This window comes from Tenrec ecaudatus, chromosome 9 (assembly GCF_050624435.1).
Source record: "Tenrec ecaudatus isolate mTenEca1 chromosome 9, mTenEca1.hap1, whole genome shotgun sequence".
Lineage (NCBI taxonomy): Eukaryota > Metazoa > Chordata > Mammalia > Afrosoricida > Tenrecidae > Tenrec > Tenrec ecaudatus.
In genome coordinates, this window is record NC_134538.1 from 40,564,393 (window position 1) to 40,569,502 (window position 5,110).

Genomic DNA, 5,110 nt, shown 5'->3' on the forward strand with positions numbered 1-5,110 from the left:
AAATGTGCTTGACACAATTGATGCATGGAATGTTATAAGAGCTGTAAGAGCCCTCAATAAAATGATTTATTAAAATTTAAGAAAATAATAAAAATAAAAGATTTACAGCCTCAGAAATAGGGAGACGTTCTACAGGGTTGCTATGGTTGGAATCAACTTGATGGCAATGAGTTCAGACTTGAGTTGTGAAGCCAGAGAACTGACACATCACTTCTTAAAAATTCCCATGGAAGGTTACAGACTCAATGGCTTCTTTCCATGAAAGCCATTCTCGGTGGGGTCTTTGAATTCCAGCTTACCCTCCTTAGTCAGGCTCTACCACCTTCCCATTCCATCTCTTGCCACCCTTCCTCATGGCCTCTGCCCCAGCAGAGTCCTTCTGGCAGTGCCTCCTTGGACATGTCAAACTCTTGCTATGTCAAAGTCTTTATACCTCTTTCCCTAGTGCGTAGAATGTTCATCCCACTCTTTACATCTCAGTTCAAGTGCCACTTCTTCACAATGACCTTTTCTGATGTTTCAGGCTAGATCAGATCTTTCCTGTTATTCTTGCTGTGAAATATAGTTCCTTGATTTGATAATACTTAGCAAAATTTTTAATTAGTCACCAAACAAATAAAAACACAATCACACATCTACCCACACAAACTTTCAGCATCATGGGTATAGGTCCGCATCTGGTTTGTTCTTCACTGTAAACCCAGAACATGGCCGTGTTTGTCACCCAGGAGAAGACCAGTAAATTAATGATTATAAAATGAATGACTCACAGGCTGACAGATCGTCTAATTCATCTTTGTTTGTCAGTGTTTAACGCCATGCTTGGTAGATAGGCAGTGCTCATCTAATGGGAACCGAATGAATTCAAGGCTACCTGATGGGGTAGAAGTTTTTCAGAAGACAGTGATGGAGCTATCAGGGCCTAGCCTAGCCCTGGACCATCTCCCAGAGTTCAACTGCTTAATTCCCTCAATGTTTCTTTTTCTTTAAAAAATTCTGTCCGGGGGGACTTGGGGTGGGGGGGTAGGGGGGTAAGGAAGTGGTGTTAACAAACCCAGGGACAAGGGAAAAACATGGGACCCCAAATGGTAGAGAAGGGGGAGTGGCAGGCATGGTGGGAAATGATCAAGGGTAAGGTTGCTTAGAGAAGAGGTATACTCTAGCCCAGGTGGCAATGAAGCATGGTAGTAGGGCAGGAGGAAAGTCAAGGGAGATGGAGGAAAGAGCTAGGAGTCAAAGGGCATTCATGGAGGTCTAGACAAAGACATGTACATGCAAATATATATAGGAAGATGGGGAAATAGATCTATGTGTCTATATTTATAGGTCAAGTATTAAGGTGGCGGAAGGACCTTGGGCCTCTACTCAAACACTCCCTCAATGCATGAATACCTTCTTTTATTAAATTGGAATTCTATGATGCTCACTCTCCCGACACAACGGCTGGAGCCAAAGTGTGTGAACAAGTAAATGTGGTGAAGAAAGCTGATGGTGCCCGGCTATCAAAAGAGATAGTGACTGGGGTCTTAAAGGCTTGAAGATAAACAAGCGGCCATCTAGCTCAGAAGCAACAAAGTCCACATGGAAGAACACACCAGCCTGTGTGATCGAGTGGTCCCAAAGGGATCAGTTACCAGGCATCAAAGAACAAAAAATCATATCATTGACTGCACACCTCCATGATAGGATCGCTGAAGACAAATGGGTGCATAAGCAAATGTGGTGAAGAAAGCTGATGGTGCCCGGCTATCAAAAGAGATAGTGTCTGGGGTCTTAAAGGCTTGAAGGTGAACAAGCGGCCATCTAGCTCAGAAGCAAAAAAGCCCACATGGAAGAAGCACACCGGCCAGTGCTATCACAAGGTGCCAAGGGACCAGGTATAAGGCATCATGCAAAAAAAAAAACAACAACGATATAAGTGTGTGTATATATGTGTATATGTTTATGTATATATATACACCATATTAAATGAAGGGGGAAGTGCAGAGTGGAGACCCAAGGCCCAAGTGTCGGCCAATGGAGATCCCCTCATAGAGGGGTTTAGGAGAGGAGATGGGTTAATTAGGGTGCGAGGTAGTACCGATGAAGAACACAGCTTTCCCCCAGATCCTGGATGCTTCCTCCCCCCAACTACCATGATCCGAAATCTACCTTGCAGGACTGGATAGGGCAGAGGCTGTACACTGGTCCATATGAGGGCTGGAGGTACAGGGAATCCAGGGTGGATGATACCTTCAGGACCAAGGGTGTGAGGGGCGATGCTGGGAGAGTGGAGGGTGAGTGGGTTGGAAGGGGGGAACTGATTACAAGGATCCACATGTGACCTCTTCCCTGGGAGAGGGACAGCAGAGAAGGGGGGAAGGGAGACTCCGGATAGGGCAAGATATGACAAAATAACGATGTATAAATTACCAAGGGCACATGAGGGAGTGGGGAAAGGGGAGGGAGGGGAAAAAAAAAGAGGACCTGATGCAAGGGGCTTAAGTGGAGAGCAAATGCTTTGAGAATGATTGGGGCAGGGTATGTATGGATGTGCTTTATACAATTGATGTATGTATATGTATGGATGGTGATAAGAGTTGTATGGGTCCCTAATAAAATGTAAAAAAAGAAAAGAGGAGAAAAAAATGATTAGGGCAGGGACTGTACAGATGTGCTTTATACAATTGATGTATGTATATGTATGAACTGTGATAAGAATTGTATGAGCCCCTAATAAATTGTTAAATTAAAAAAAAAATTCTGTCTCCTTTTCTATCTGTTGAAGGTGCCTGATTTAGGGGGAAGATTTGAGTGTCTATTAGTTGTAAGAAAACATTCTTGGAGCCATCTTGGCAACAGAGACATCTCTCAGTGGGTTTGGTGTCTTTAGGAACTGCAGCTGGGCTGCCATGCAGGGCCCTTTGGACAATGCACCACTTCCTTATCGTTTTTTATTCTCCAGTCATCGTGCCATTGGCACATCTTTGCTGTGTCATTCAGTAAGAATCACTTACTGCTCTCTGGGTGGGGCAAAGAGCCCTGACCTGCTCAGTACATGGTCAGTAATTTGCACCCACCAGGTGCTCTGTGGGAGAAAAATGAGGCTGTCTGTTCATGGAAAGATGTAAAGTCTTGGAAATCCCAAAGGGGCAGTTCTACTCGGACCTACAGAGTCGCTATGAGTTAGAATCGACTCCATGGTGATGAGTTTGTTAGTGTGTCTTACAGTTGTTGGCAGATGACACTCGGCTCTTAATGGAAAGTGTGATTTGAGTCCATCCAGAGACTCCTGGGGAGAAAGGGCTGGTGATCTACTTTTAAAAGAAGCTGCCAAAGCAAACCTTGTGGAGCACAGGTCTACTTCGACACACAATGGAGCCACCGGGACTTGAGGTTGACTTGGTAGCTTTTGTCTTGGACAATGAGACTGGGAGGCGAGGTGTTAGCGAGTTTCATTGAGAACCTAGGAGACTGTCAGGGTAAAGAGGTAGATGAAAGATCTAATTCACCTCCTCCATAACATCTTTCTGCCCGGAACAGGAGTTTGTTCTGCTGCTTGCTAGTGGCATGAACATGATTGAGTCTTGACTTTTCCCTGCCAAGAAAAAAGTCACGGTAGTGAAATTAAGACAGAAATCTAATATTCATGAAGTACTGGTTACCCACAGATAGGACAGTGTCTTCAAGTATATGGTGTCAGATTTGCAAAGGGTTGTGATAAATATGTATGTTTATGTGCCCAAACAGCATAAAGTCTACTTACTGAATAATTGCACCCGAAGATCAGAAATAGAGCCTGCCACAAGAGCCTGCCACAGCCCATTTGTCATCAGGCATGGAGCTTGGGAGAGCTGTGATTACTCAACATAATTACACATGGCATGCAGCATTCATGAAACCCAGCAGACATCCTTGCCAACTAGGGATAGGGAAGGGCTTTGCTTTGAAGTATGGCAAATCCCCCAATTATTATTTCACTTTTTGTAGTTCAAGTTTGGGCCACTTTTCATAGGTGCTAATTAAGGTGTTCAGAGTACCTTCTGAGGGCTGATTGGGAGTACTGCTGGAATGAAAAGCTTTCCACCCAAATGGCAAATGAACTAAATATTGTTCAATAAAATATTGCAATCTGGGAGTCGGTCAACACTCACACTTAGCTAGCTTTGAGCTTCTCATCTTCCTTAGGTCTTTTGCACCAAGCAAATACTCACATCTTGAACAAATCTAGACTCAGATACTTTCCCCTAGTGAAACCAAAGGTATTCTACCAGTCTGTTCCATTAATTAAAATTAAATCTTCGATGACTGATGGGGAATTTAATCCACAAACATTGGATGAATTTCCTCTGCAGACACCTGTGTGTGATGTTTTTTAAAGCAGCCATCTCATCTGTTCTCAAACACTTTCCTTTGTGTGCTTTTGGCCAAGGGCAAGGAGATTCGTAGTTCCATTCTGAGCCCCACAAACCAATCTGGAAACTGGTGATGTTTAGATTCTTTCACTATTGCTGAAAGGGAGCTCGTTAAATTTGCAGAAATTGAAGGTGAAAACACTTCTCTATCCCCCAAGCCCTGCTACCTACAGTCCAGCAGGGAACTGAAGTGGTCAGGGCATTCCAATTTAATCCCTTCTCACAGACTCCAGCATCTCTCTCCCTTCTATCCTCCACAGAGCTGCCAGATGGAATTCTTTCTTTTTAAAAAAGCCTTTTTAAATCGCTTCTCAGCCTTTTGGCTAAGATGAAGTGTAGTATCTGTTCTTATCTGTTTAATATCTGATACGTCCTCTATCTGAGGACAATAGATTAAATGGATTTTTGGAGCAGGGAGTTGGAATAGGAGCTTGCTCCGTCCACTCCACGCATCGACCTGGCATTGCAGTACTTTCAGGAACGGTACACCCCTTCGGGGGATTTTAAAAAAGAAAGCTTTTGCTGTGTCATTTTCCCTGCTTAAAATAAAATCCTTCCAAGAGTCTGAATTCCAAAAGTTAGCAACCCTTTCTTTATGTTCCTCTGGAAAATCCCAGTGCTTTCCTCTATAGAAACAGGCCCAGGACCTTGAACTTTCATGGTTCTGCTAAGATCCCCTGACTGCCAGAAGTGGATGGCCACTGCCTCTGTCCAGT

General features: G+C 43.9%; 1 non-coding gene across 1 annotated transcript; it reads left to right on the forward strand.

Annotated features, from left to right (window-relative positions):
* The first annotated feature begins 4,697 nt into the window (after positions 1-4,697).
* LOC142457431 (U2 spliceosomal RNA) lies at positions 4,698-4,888 on the forward strand. Its single transcript, XR_012786177.1, has one exon. It is a non-coding gene; the product is annotated as a U2 spliceosomal RNA (small nuclear RNA).
* Positions 4,889-5,110: the final 222 nt, after the last annotated feature.